This window comes from Rhodnius prolixus, unplaced genomic scaffold (genome assembly GCF_049639745.1).
Source record: "Rhodnius prolixus isolate KJV_2025 unplaced genomic scaffold, Rpr scaffold_3, whole genome shotgun sequence".
In the NCBI taxonomy this organism is placed as follows: Eukaryota; Metazoa; Arthropoda; class Insecta; order Hemiptera; family Reduviidae; genus Rhodnius; species Rhodnius prolixus.
The window spans coordinates 4,652,863-4,667,896 of NW_027411603.1; the positions used below are offsets into that span (position 1 = coordinate 4,652,863).

A 15,034-nucleotide genomic window follows, 5' to 3' on the forward strand; every position below is an offset into this window, starting at 1 on the left:
CAATAAATGTTTATAATAAATAAATTACTTTTTGTAGACTGTAAAAATGAAATTTTTAATATTTTTAGTTAATAAATCTAATGGTTGCAGAAAAAATATAATATTTAACTCGAGCGTAAAATATTTTCCTCACACTCGGCAATTTGCACTTGCACTCGCCTCGCTTCGCTCGCTCGTGCGTGCAAACCCTGCCTCGCGTGAGGAAAAGTACTACTTTCCACACTTGTTAAATAAATAACTATTGACAGTTGAATATATAGGGAGTAGGCAGCAGTGATATCTGATGGCAAATGTGTCAACTACTATCTCACCTGTCTGTTAAGTGGCGTTCTCTGACGGATTTTTTTTTTTGAACTAATGTTTTATATCTGTTTTTTATATAAATTCCTTCCTTTTCTGTTATTTTTGAACGTTTTTTAGCACTTCTTTTTGTATTTTATTAATTTGTACTATGATATATATTAGAATGTAAAAAAAATACTAAGACTATGTAACAAAAAATGGGTATGAAATAAATAATTTTTTTTTTAACTAAACGTTTTTCTTTATTCTCCCGCTAAAAAATACTTTCTTTTTCATAAAAGTCAAAAAAATCATATAATAAATAAGATTGTGATACAAACATGCCAATTACAAATACCTAAATAATACAGTTTTTTAGTTAATGATTCATAACAAAAGTTGTTTATACATACTCATTTGATCGATGTTTCCTCAAACTCTTTTTAATTTTAAGTTCTCCATTTGATGAACAGAAAGTATTCCCAATATTAGCTGAATCTGAAAATTATCATTATTCAATTAAATAAAACGAGTTTCATAAGAGATAATCTTGAATTACAAGTGTTCATTACAACAAATTAAAACTCAACCGTTTTTAAAGATACATTTCCATCTTATAGGTATTAAAGGAACATATATTTCCAAAAAATATACAGTGGAACCTCGCTTAACGAGCACCTCGCTTAACGAGTAATTCGCATAACGAGTAAAACAAATTGATTCTTATAGCGAGCGATGTTTCGCATAACGATAGTTTTCTAATGAAATTTCGCTGACTGCGCAGTTTTCGCTGACTCATCGAAAACTGCGCATTCTTCGATTAGTCATTCCTGTTTACGCATATGCGTTTCATATTCTCCACGTATCTAATGCACTGATACAGTCGAAACCGAACTTCACCGAATGAGTGGTGTATAGGGTAAAGTCCATATAGTGACATTTGTGTTTAAATATTGTAACGAAGTTGACCTGGGCAGAGAAGAAAGGCTTAGATTGTTCTAGGGGTTGAACGATCAAAGTCAGTAACAGGCCGCCACTGCATAAACAAAAGGGCGGTATCTATCTGTGGCAGAGAAGAAAGGCTTAGATTGTTCTAGGGGTTGAACGATCAAAGTCAGTAACAGGCCGCCACTGCATAAACAAAAGGGCGGTATCTATCTGTGGCAGAGAAGAAAGGCCTAGATTGTTCTAGGGGTTAAGCGACCAAAGTCGGTAACAGGCCGCCACTTTGTGAACAAAAGGGCGGTATCTATCTGTGGCAGAGAAGAAAGGCCTAGATTGTTCTAGGGGTTGAACGATCAAAGTCGGTAACAGGCAGAAACAAGGAACATTGGACAAATTTATAATTAAAAAGGATTAATTATGAATGTACATATTTATCTCAATTAATATATGTAATTTATATTATATTACATCATATGTACATATGTATATAATTTTTTCGAAATAAATGTTATAAAAAAAAATTTTATCAATATTTTTTTTGCATGGAACCAATTATCCCCTTTTATTTTAATTTAAATGAAAAAAATTGTTTCGCTTAACGAGTAAGGTTCTGGAACGAATTATGCTCGTTAAGCGAGGTTCGACTGTATACTGATTTATCATTAAATAAATCATTTAATTAAATGATATTAAATATCATTTATCAATTGTTTACATTAAAATAAATTTAAAAATATTTAGTTTTATTTGATGATTAAAGGTACAGACTTGATATGTAAATTTAAATAAATCTTTAAGAACTTACAACCTTTTTCTAATATTTCCAAGAATACAATATGATACTTTTAATGGGGTGAATGTTTAAAAAATAAAATATCCTTTTTAAATGCTATAAATATTAATATTTTCTAATAAAATTGCAATTTTTTAAACAAAATTATTTTTAAAAAGTAGTTAGCTCGGATACAACATGATTAATTTTGAAAAAGGTTTAATCAGGCTGAAGAATGCTTTTATTTTATTGAAAATGCAACAGCATTCGCCAATATTTCAATCAATTTTTGTAAAAATTAAAACAATATTGATTTAGATAAAAAAGGAAAGATTATTTATCAAAAACATAGTTTTAGATTATGTGTAATACTTGGAACGTATGAAATAATAGATAGGATTACCTGGATAACAAAAGTACTCCGGCAGAGAGAGTGGTAAGTATATTTCTTTTACTTTTTTATACTCCAGAATACACTTGATGAGAAATACCTAATATTATTGGCATGCAGCTGGATGTAAAGAAGGGTCCATAGATGTAATCCTTTCCAGATGAAAGCTGAGCATTACTAGGCTGCAACTCGTAGAGTTGGAAAACACTGGGTACATATAGAGAGTTCATGACTGCAGTTTCTAATACTGTGCTCACTTCAGCAGCCTATTAAACAACAAAATATATCAAACTTATTACAGTTTACAGTATTTTAATATACTATAAACTAAATATACAGCATTATTCTTTCTTATGTCCTTTATAATTTAACATTTTGAATGTTCTATTGTTTTTTGTTTTTTTTGCTTTTTTTAGCATTGGCTTCCGCCATACAGCCAGCAGCATCGTCTAGGTGCTTATCACTAGAATATCACTCACTCTCCATTCTTACCTACAAATACATTTGCTTCACACATTCATCATTCTACTATATACCGCTATTTACATAAACTACTGCTAATGGATGGAGCAGCACTCTATATTCCTGCCATCCTTATAGCTTAACCGAAATTAAAATCATTTTCTTCCATTCATTCTAATTCGGCTATAGCTTTTAAATACATTCATATTTCATTGCTAGCTCTGCTATCGACTTAAGCACATAAATGTTGGTGGAGAATATAATGTGTCTTCGTAGCGAAATGGTGCATCTAAATACCTGTATATGTCGTCAAACATTCGTTTCCTTTCTACCACATAACGTGGACATACCATTATTATATTGTCCTGAAATCCTCCTCCTCATTGCAATCTACGCAAAGAGGAGAGGGACCTTTTGTTGATCCTGTGTAGATACGATCCGCACACCGCGTGGTTCGCTCTCAGCCTGCTTATTGTCGTAACAACCCATTTATTAGTGACAGTTCCCTTAAACCATGGTTGTCTAGGTAACTGATCTGCCATAGTTTTATAGAATCTACCTTTATCAACATTATTGTAATCTTTCTGCCATTTTTGTAGTGCTGCTTTTGCAATTATACCCTTGATATCGGTGTGTGGTAATTTATAATTAGCCATTTCCCCACTATTGGTGACTTCCTTTGCAAGTGTATCAACAATTTCATTCTCTTTTATACCACAATGACCTCTTACCCACAAAAAATTAATGCAGACTCCCTTCTCTTTAGAAATGGCAATAGTTTCTACAATCTCTGCGATAATGTGATTCATTCCTGCAGACTGGTTGTGTATATGTGATAATTTACACAACGCACTCTGATTGTCACTAATAATGGTATATTTTTTCTCCGACAACGAATAAATATATTTTAAAGCCGTTAAAATAGCAATTAGCTCCGCTGTATAGATGGACGCCTCATCTTCTAATTTAATTATCGTAAAATAGTTCCGAACCGGATCATACACAGCACTTCCGACTTTATTATTTATTTTGGACCCATCTGTAAATAAACGATATGAGCCCGGAAAATGGGAAGAAATGTAATCTTCGAAGGTCGCGGTTCTATTGTTTATGTATTAATAATTCACATTATCAGTAAAATAATTTGATCACCTGAACTAATTAAAGCCCAAAAATGACAGGAAATTAATAAAAGTATAAGCTCATGCTCATGCTCTTTATCAAAAAACGTAGATCTAAGTTAATGTATCTTCTGGATAGTTTGAATTTAAACAACTAGGTTGCAACTACTAGGTAGGTATCTAATCCATACTATAAACCTTTTATTTCCTATTTGCAGATAATTTAACATATAGTTTATTTTCTGAACTATTACAGAGAAATAACATGATCTAAACTGAGAAAATGTTCTTACTGTTAGCTGTACGAGCTGAATTGTGTTACACTGGATACAAATGACATCAAAGCCATCCAACCAGCCTTTAGATTGAATTGAACCAGTTGGTAATTACCATTGGAATATCGAAAGAACGCTGAGGAAAGAAATAAAATAATATTAATTATTATATATAAAACAGTTATTGTAATTTACAAATATTTAGGGGAAAAAAATTGTAACATTCCTATTAGAATTTAAAATAATAGCGCGACTATCGCACAACTTTCTTTTGAATTCAAAACACACTTCTTCATCACATCTTCTCATAAATAAAGATAAAGTGTATATTAAAAATGTAACAATAAGAGCAATAAAGATTAGTTAGTTAACTTAGTTAACAATAAGATGCAGATACAGTCTTAGTTTCCCAGGCCAGTTAAAATTTTCAGAGAACAGGCAAAAACAGCAACTTTCAGACTACCAATCATACATTTAAAAAAAAAAATAAATCAAAATTATGAAGTAACTATTGAAAAATTCATCTAAATATCATATAATCACAACTTGACATTGGTGAACAACACTTTCTTTAGTTCTAGCATTTCGATACCAAATATAAAAAATTTAAAACGTGTGTAACATGCAGTAAATAAAGCCTAATATTACCACTACCAATGAATTAAAGGATGAACATTACCAAAAAAACAGAATAATATCAAATCTCTTACGAATGTCTGAACAGACAGTCTTGTTTTGTTGAGAGGTTATAATAGTGCATTAAAATAGGTGTCAGAATGGCATGCCATGAAAAACATAGCGGCAATCGCTGGAACTAGTTCTACTGAAATAAATCGTACTGGTTCTCGCAGAGACCGCTAGATATCACTGGCCTTATCTTTCTGCACGAACTTTTAAGTCTTTCAATGTTTCACGTTCTAATTATGTAGTAAGAATAGTGTAGATTTTGTTCTTTTAATTTAGATGAAACGTCTCAAATTTCGAATGTATTTTTTCTTTTAAAATGTGCAAAAATAGAAATAATAAATTTCACATCCTCCTAAAGCACAAATCAACCGATCTTTTGTAATTACACAAAAATAATAAAGGGAGAAAAATTTTGATCTTAATCTCTAAAATTTGAACTAATATTTCCCTATTGTAACTAACAATGGATAAACCAATACATATTGGGTTTACTTATGAAATTCTGTAAAATTATGGCCGTTCTATATCTCCCACTGTGAAGCACGTATTGGTATGGAATTTTGTTCTCTTATACACTTTGTTTTTCTCAATTATAAAGTACAGTTATTTTGTGCACAGATCTATAAATATAGAAGATATAAAGGGTTGAAAATTTTTTGGGTCATGAAATTCTGTAAAATTATGGCCGTTCTATATCTCCCACTGTAAACGTATTGGTATGGAATTTTGTTCTTTTGTACACTTTCTTTTTCTCAATTATAAACTATAGTTATTTTGTGCACAGATTTATAAATATAGAAGATATAAAGGGTTGAAAATTTTTTGGGTCATGAAATTCTGTAAAATTATGGCCGTTCTATATCTCCCACTGTGAAGCACGTATTCGTATGGAATTTTGTTCTTTTGTACACTTTGTTTTTCTCAATTATAAACTATAGTTATTTTGTGCACAGATCTATAAATGTAGAAGATATAAAGGGTTGAAAATTTTTTGGGTCATGAAATTCTGTAAAATTATGGCCGTTCTATATCTCCCACTGTGAACCACGTATTCGTATGGAATTTTGTTCTTTTGTACACTTTGTTTTTCTCAATTATAAACTATAGTTATTTTGTGCACAGATCTATAAATGTAGAAGATATAAAGGGTTGAAAATTTTTTGGGTCATGAAATTCTGTAAAATTATGGCCGTTCTATATCTCCCACTGTGAAGCACGTATTCGTATGGAATTTTGTTCTTTTGTACACTTTGTTTTTCTCAATTATAAACTATAGTTATTTTGTGCACAGATCTATAAATGTAGAAGATATAAAGGGTTGAAAATTTTTTGGGTCATGAAATTCTGTAAAATTATGGCCGTTCTATATCTCCCACTGTGAAGCACGTATTCATATGGAATTTTGTTCTTTTGTACACTTTGTTTTTCTCAATTATAAACTATAGTTATTTTGTGCACAGATCTATAAATGTAGAAGATATAAAGGGTTGAAAATTTTTTGGGTCATGAAATTCTGTAAAATTATGGCCGTTCTATATCTCCCACTGTGAACCACGTATTCGTATGGAATTTTGTTCTTTTGTACACTTTGTTTTTCTCAATTATAAACTATAGTTATTTTGTGCACAGATCTATAAATGTAGAAGATATAAAGGGTTGAAAATTTTTTGGGTCATGAAATTCTGTAAAATTATGGCCGTTCTATATCTCCCACTGTGAAGCACGTATTCGTATGGAATTTTGTTCTTTTGTACACTTTGTTTTTCTCAATTATAAACTATAGTTATTTTGTGCACAGATCTATAAATGTAGAAGATATAAAGGGTTGAAAATTTTTTGGGTCATGAAATTCTGTAAAATTATGGCCGTTCTATATCTCCCACTGTGAACCACGTATTCGTATGGAATTTTGTTCTTTTGTACACTTTGTTTTTCTCAATTATAAACTATAGTTATTTTGTGCACAGATCTATAAATGTAGAAGATATAAAGGGTTGAAAATTTTTTGGGTCATGAAATTCTGTAAAATTATGGCCGTTCTATATCTCCCACTGTGAAGCACGTATTGCTATGGAATTTTGTTCTTTTCTACACTTTGTTTTTCTCAGTTATAAACTACAGTTATTTTGTGCACCGATCTATAAATATAGAAGATATAAAGGGTTGAAAATTTTTTGGGTCATGAAATTCTGTAAAATTATGGCCGTTCTATATCTCCCACTGTGAAGCACGTATTGCTATGGAATTTTGTTCTTTTCTACACTTTGTTTTTCTCAGTTATAAACTACAGTTATTTTGTGCACAGATCTATAAATATAGAAGATATAAAGGGTTGAAAATTTTTTGGGTCATGAAATTCTGTAAAATTATGGCAGTTCTATATATCCCACTGTGAAGCACGTATTGGTATGGAATTTTGTTCTTTTGTACACTTTGTTTTTCTCAATTATAAACTACAGTTATTTTGTGCACAGATCTATAAACATAGAAGATATAAAGGGTTGAAAATTTTTTGGGTCATGAAATTCTGTAAAATTATGGCCGTTCTATATCTCCCACTGTGAAGCACGTATTGCTATGGAATTTTGTTCTTTTCTACACTTTGTTTTTCTCAGTTATAAACTACAGTTATTTTGTGCACAGATCTATAAATATAGAAGATATAAAGGGTTGAAAATTTTTTGGGTCATGAAATTCTGTAAAATTATGGCCGTTCTATATATCCCACTGTGAAGCACGTATTGCTATGGAATTTTGTTCTCTTATACACTTTGTTTTTCTCAATTATAAAGTACAGTTATTTTGTGCACAGATCTATAAACATAGAAGATATAAAGGGTTGAAAATTTTTTGGGTCATGAAATTCTGTAAAATTATGGCCGTTCTATATCTCCCACTGTGAAGCACGTATTGGTATGGAATTTTGTTCTTTTGTACACTTTGTTTTTCTCAATTATAAACTACAGTTATTTTGTGCACAGATCTATAAATATAGAAGATATAAAGGGTTGAAAATTTTATGGGTCATGAAATTCTGTAATATTATGGCCGTTCTATATCTCCCACTGTGAACCACGTATTGGTATGGAATTTTGTTCTTTTGTACACTTTGTTTTTCTCAATTATAAACTACAGTTATTTTGTGCACAGATCTATAAATGTAGAAGATATAAAGGGTTGAAAATTTTTTGGGTCATGAAATTCTGTAAAATTATGGCCGTTCTATATCTCCCACTGTGAACGTATTGGTATGGAATTTTGTTCTTTTGTACACTTTCTTTTTCTCAATTATAAACTATAGTTATTTTGTGCACAGATCTATAAATGTAGAAGATATAAACGGTTGAAAATTTTTTGGGTCATGAAATTCTGTAAAATTAGGGCCGTTCTATATCTCCCACTGTGAACCACGTATTGCTATGGAATTTTGTTCTTTTGTACACTTTGTTTTTCTCAGTTATAAACTACAGTTATTTTGTGCACAGATCTATAAATGTAGAAGATATAAAGGGTTGAAAATTTTTTGGGTAATGAAATTCTGTAAAATTATGGCCGTTCTATATCTCCCACTGTGAAGCACGTATTGGTATGGAATTTTGTTCTCTTATACACTTTGTTTTTCTCAATTATAAACTATAGTTATTTTGTGCACAGATCTATAAATGTAGAAGATATAAAGGGTTGAAAAATTTTTGGGTCATGAAATTCTGTAAAATTATGGCCGTTCTATATCTCCCACTGTGAAGCACGTATTGGTATGGAATTTTGTTCTCTTATATACTTTGTTTTTCTCAATTATAAACTACAGTTATTTTGTGCACAGATCTATAAATGTAGAAGATATAAAGGGTTGAAAATTTTTTTGGTCATGAAATTCTGTAAAATTATGGCCGTTCTATATCTCCCACTGTGAAGTACGTATTGGTATGGAATTTTGTTCTCTTATACACTTTGTTTTTCTCAATTATAAACTATAGTTATTTTGTGCACAGATCTATAAATGTAGAAGATATAAAGGGTTGAAAAATTTTTGGGTCATGAAATTCTGTAAAATTATGGCCGTTCTATATCTCCCACTGTGAAGCACGTATTGGTATGGAATTTTGTTCTCTTATATACTTTGTTTTTCTCAATTATAAACTACAGTTATTTTGTGCACAGATCTATAAATGTAGAAGATATAAAGGGTTGAAAATTTTTTTGGTCATGAAATTCTGTAAAATTATGGCCGTTCTATATCTCCCACTGTGAAGCACGTATTGGTATGGAATTTTGTTCTCTTATACACTTTGTTTTTCTCAATTATAAACTATAGTTATTTTGTGCACAGATCTATAAATGTAGAAGATATAAAGGGTTGAAAAATTTTTGGGTCATGAAATTCTGTAAAATTATGGCCGTTCTATATCTCCCACTGTGAAGCACGTATTGGTATGGAATTTTGTTCTCTTATATACTTTGTTTTTCTCAATTATAAACTACAGTTATTTTGTGCACAGATCTATAAATGTAGAAGATATAAAGGGTTGAAAAATTTTTGGGTCATGAAATTCTGTAAAATTATGGCCGTTCTATATCTCCCACTGTGAACCACGTATTGGTATGGAATTTTGTTCTCTTATATACTTTGTTTTTCTCAATTATAAACTATAGTTATTTTGGGCACAGATCTATAAATGTAGAAGATATAAACGGTTGAAAATTTTTTGGGTCATGAAATTCTGTAAAATTATGGCCGTTCTATATCTCCCACTGTGAACCACGTATTGGTATGGAATTTTGTTCTCTTATACACTTTGTTTTTCTCAATTATAAACTACAGTTATTTTGTGCACAGATTTATAAATATAGAAGATATAAAGGGTTGAAAAATTTTTGGGTCATGAAATTCTGTAAAATTATGGCCGTTCTATATCTCCCACTGTGTACCACGTATTGGTATGGAATTTTGTTCTCTTATACACTTTGTTTTTCTCAATTATAAACTACAGTTATTTTGTGCACAGATCTATAAATGTAGAAGATATAAAGGGTTGAAAAATTTTTGGGTCATGAAATTCTGTAAAATTATGGCCGTTCTATATCTCCCACTGTGAAGCACGTATTGCTATGGAATTTTGTTCTCTTATACATTTTGTATTTCTCAATTATAAACTATGGTTATTTTGTGCACAGATCTATAAATTTAGAAGATATAAAGCAAGATGTCCGCGGAATTTCAATTTTAAATGTATTGAAATTTAGAAACTTAGGAAAGATACGAAAACAAAAAATTGTTCCTTTTTTTTTAATTTGAATTTAATTTTAAGTTCTTGCTAAATACCGAATTTCAAATTATTTAATGTTAGTGTTCCACGAGCAAAATATATACATATAATTGTGTTCTGCGTCTATGAAAAGGTTAAGAGCCACTGGTTTAACGCAATAACACACCTCTTTCCAGAATAACAAACTGGAATGTATGTAGTTCGTAGTTATTCCCTACTTTATTCGCAAAGAGTGTAAAAACGAAGATCCATTCCTGTTGTAACATTTAGTACAGGCCTAAATAGTTGTTACGTCAAGTTGGTATGGCCACTTTGTTTGGTAAATAACTTCCGAAATTTAGCGGCACAAACGATGAAACTTGGTAAATCGCCGGCACAAACGATGTGCCAAAAAATTCGTTGAAAATTTCGGTGGTGGCCATACCAAGTTGACGCACGTCATGGCAAAACATTATTTTATTTTTCTAGCACAGCCTCCTTGATAATTGCTAATTTTTCCTTTTAGTTTATTTAATAATCGATAAACTATCTTAACCTAAGATTAAATTCTATTAAAAGTTATATAGTGTCTATAAAATTCATCTTTTCTATAGTTTTTAATTTGAAATAAATTATACGTCATTATTAATATAAGTAGAAAATTACTTATCTTGGTCCAAAGTTAAGATACTAGCTACATTATCAGAAGAAAGTCAAGACAGCAGACATCAGCATTAAATTTTTATATTTTGCCCTTGTAACAAATTCTAAAGTAACTCGGCTGACATAAACGTAACTGACTAGGCACAACACTCTCTATAGATAGCGTTGTTCTATCTTCGCTTTGCTCTCCACTATGCGCGGTCCCATATGTTAACTTGGGTTTGTTTTCGCCGCTTTGCTCTTCGCTATCATCGCCACTTTGCTCGCCGCTCCACTATGTTTCCAGCCTAACAATGTTATGGCTAGAAATGTTACGTTTTCAATTTTTAAATAATACTCGTGCTTTTCAACTTACCGACTACTACTATATTCCGAGTGAAGAAACTGCAATTAATTCCTTTAAAGGACTATAATATCATCTAAGAAAAGATTTAATGAAGCCTGAATCAGTAACCAGCTAGGGGAACCCTTCCATAGAACCCTTTAAGATGATGGATGAGCTTCTTGGATTTATTAATTTCAAAGTAGTCTTTTTTTTTGTTAACTACATAACGTGTACTTACAATTGTTTTCTGGATTAGCAGTGGTACGTGATCTTGTTACAATCAATCAATGGTAATCAATTATAGAAGTAATTTTTTAGTACTTTATTTATTTGTTTGCTGCAATTGTTTGAATTTAGCTGGGTTTCATAATAAAATTCATGAATATCTCCTGAAATAGAATCACTACGAGTTCATGTAAATTGAACAATAAAAGAACAAAGAAACATATAAGAAGGTTTCTTTTAGGTTATAGTACAGGTGTACCTAAAATTGCATACATTTGAAATTACTGTTAACATATGATTTTATGCTTAAAACTGTATTTATTAAAATGAATTTTACTCTATTTCTTTTGCATATTTTATTTATTTATTTACTTTTTAATGATTTAAGGCGCGTCACCATCTAAGATTATTGACGCCCGGAGCTTTTTTCAGTGCACTGCCAGCCTCCAGACAGTGTTCTCTCGTTTCAGACAACACAGTGAGCTGTAAGAAGCTCCTAGGAAGAGAAAATTTATGGGTCAGCAGCTGGGGATTCGAACCCGGGACCTCCGCGTGGGAATCCAATACGCTAACCGCATAGCTAATCCCTTCCCTTAAAAGTCTGTTGAGGACACTCACAGAACTTCCTCTTACTACTATTTTCAAGGTTTTAACTCAATATTTATTCAAATAAAACCAGTAAATGTTCAGTGCTGTTTTGTATGTACTTTTTTTGACTCTGACGTTCAAAATGGTAACTGTTAGAAGAAGTAGGACTTTTTATTAGAACAGTACATGTGGATTTTACGGATTAAGTAGAAAACATTTGATTTCACTACTGTTAAGTAAATATATACACGTTTGGATTGCCGCTAAATTCGAGAAAGTACTTTGTTGTGACGTTGTTAAGATTGAAAGATTGCAGAGCATTGATGTTAAAGGATGCTGCTAAATCCCGCCCCTTTAACCACGCCATTCCCAAAACGAAGGTTCCATGAAAAGATGGGTATACATGGCACGAAATTTTCAGAAAATCTGATTAGAGCGATTACTTAAACGAAAAATACAGTTTTTAATTTCCTTCGATTTTGTTCCTTTTCAGCTGAACTTCACCCACCACTTTTTCTAGAACACAAGGATATTAAGATTACTTAAATAATATTTCTAGAAATAATTTTGACACAATCGCAACACTTTCCTCACCAAGTGAAGGAAATAAAAGAAAATTGCAAATAATTTTAATTAAAACAAATAAATTAATTAAATGTTTAATATAATATTAAAAATTCTAACCAATTTGATGTAAACAATATGGAAGTTATTCCCCCTCTCACTCAACATCATTGTTTATTAAAATTTATTGTGTGAAATCTGTGAGTAGTGATGGGCAGAACGAATCCGCCTTTGGATTCGTTGGATTTGAGTCAGTTCCACAGTTGGAATCGATTCCAACAACTCGTTCATTGATTCTAGTTTCTGTACTTTACCCTATACATTCGTACAAAAAAGTTAGCTTTCTCACTTAATAATAAAACTATATTTCCTCAACTCACACAAATTGAAATTCCTAATTCGCAATTAGTCCAGTGGGAAATTGAATTTACCTTGCCAAGAAGGAAGGAAGATTCAAGATACTCGTAGTTAAAACGAAAGATGTTAGGAAAACGGATGATACGAGAGAAACGTTATTAAAAATTAAAAATAAAAAATTCTACGCCTTAAAAACAAAATGATAATTATTCATAAACCAAGAAATATTCATCCATTGAGAATTGAATATAAAGCTTTTAAAATATTATCTCATAATTTTGGAAAAAGAAAAAGCTTTAGGCTTAATCTATTACTCATCCACTGGCTGGAGAACTATTTATCTTCTTATCTACTCTACTATCTTGCAAAGTAAAAGTTCAAATGTGAAGAATTGATGGTCAAAGCAAAAACCGAGCCAAAAAAAATTGTATCACCTAACTTGTTTACTTACATCAATAAGTAATTTCCCACTCTTTATTACTTATTTCAAAAACATTCATAGTTTAGAAATATTCGTTTTTTTAAAAAAATATGATTTTAATTATTAAAATTTGTTTATGTCCATAAGTAGAACACGAATAATGATCCAAAAATATAGTTAACTAGTTCTTATGTAATAAATGTTCGTCATTATATAATATTATTATAACGGTTATTTTCTATTAAATAGAAATAATATATGCTTTGATATATCAGAAATAACTATCAAATAATATGTTTATTGTACGTACAACTCAACATACAGTGCACCTAAGATAGAACTTCGCCCCTTAAACAAAATAAATATTATTATTACTTTAAAATTATTGATCATATTTTTCATGTTAGAATACGTCAGTCACTCCTATACGATAACCTAAAGTCAGTTAAACATTAGATTTCAGAGTAAAACCTAAGTAATTTCCAGTATTAATTACTTTCATTTTTAATTTGCATCAATTTTTTTGGGGGGCGGGCAGAATCGCTTTGTTTAAAAATAGAAATTTGAATCAATTCGTTCCACCATTGGATTCGTTCCAGTGGACCGAGTCCGCTCAAATTACATATCACTCTGGGAAGTACAGAATACAGTATTGGAACTGACGTGGTTGGATGGAGATATACTGCGCATCTAATTGTTGACAGTGTAACAGTTGATAACACACACAATTCTAAGTCTAATTTTTAAATTAGTTTAAAACGTGAATTTTGAAAAAAAAATCCTTATATTTGTGTTTATTTCTCGAAAAAAAAATCTACACGTTCAACAAATATAAAGGTAATCAGCAAAACGAAAATAAACTAGGTAAGTTAAACTGAATTTATATTAAATTTGTTTAACGTAATCTTAATTACTCAATTAAGTATTAGAAATTATTGTAGTCGTGCAGGTTTTCTATTTTGAATTTTTGTTGGAATTTACAGTAAGATAAAATCGATTCATTCACACTAAATTATTCTCACTAAATATTGGAAATTAAAAAAAAAAACTAAAAATGAGCAGTTGTTATTGTTACTTTATGAAATACGTATTTTATAAAAATAGTTAACTTAAAATGATACTCATTATAATAATTTAAAAATAAATAAAACAAAATATATATGTACCAAATAGCGTCAGCAGAGTTCACTGTGGAAACTTTCCAGGCATTTTCAAATTATTTAATATAATTATGATTCGACCTTGAGTGGTAATCTGCTTGAAAATCAGTGAAAATTTGGAAAAATAACTAACGTAATGGGAACTCATTCTAAACTACGATTGACATCATACTTTTTTTTTCCGGTTATAAGTACTTTCAGAATAAAGCCATAAGTACACTAATTATTTGAAAGGAGAATGAGTTTTTTTACCTTACTACTGGATTCCAGATTTACGAGCAAGCCCTAGGCAATAGCCAGAATTGAAAATGACTAAATCCATTCTAAAATCTTTCCAAATTAAGGCTGTAGGTCTCATCTTTCAAGAATTTCTTTCGAGTGTTTTTGGTTCCCTGTAATTGTTTTTGATTATTAGCAAGTATTGGGACGTGAGAAAATTCGTTTTTCATTTGCTCGCTCAAACAAGTTTCAAGAATTAATGGTGCCTTACCTTAGACAACGATCGTACCTTATCCATAAAGAAACTAGAAAACTCAATTTTTACCTCCTA

The 15,034-nt window shown here is 30.7% G+C and overlaps 1 long non-coding RNA gene across 4 annotated transcripts; it reads right to left on the minus strand.

Moving 5' to 3' along the window:
- Positions 1–584: 584 nt before the first annotated feature.
- Positions 585–14,723, minus strand: LOC141453609 (uncharacterized). 4 transcript variants are annotated; one of them, XR_012458088.1, is made up of 4 exons: positions 11,408–14,723; positions 4,267–4,384; positions 2,403–2,656; positions 585–780 (listed from the first exon to the last, which is right to left on the minus strand). It is a non-coding gene; the product is annotated as an uncharacterized lncRNA (long non-coding RNA). The 4 variants fall into 4 exon arrangements; XR_012458090.1 differs by lacking the exon at positions 11,408–14,723 and adding an exon at positions 4,959–5,864; XR_012458089.1 differs by lacking the exon at positions 11,408–14,723 and adding an exon at positions 4,928–5,862.
- Between the last annotated feature and the right edge of the window lie 311 nt (positions 14,724–15,034).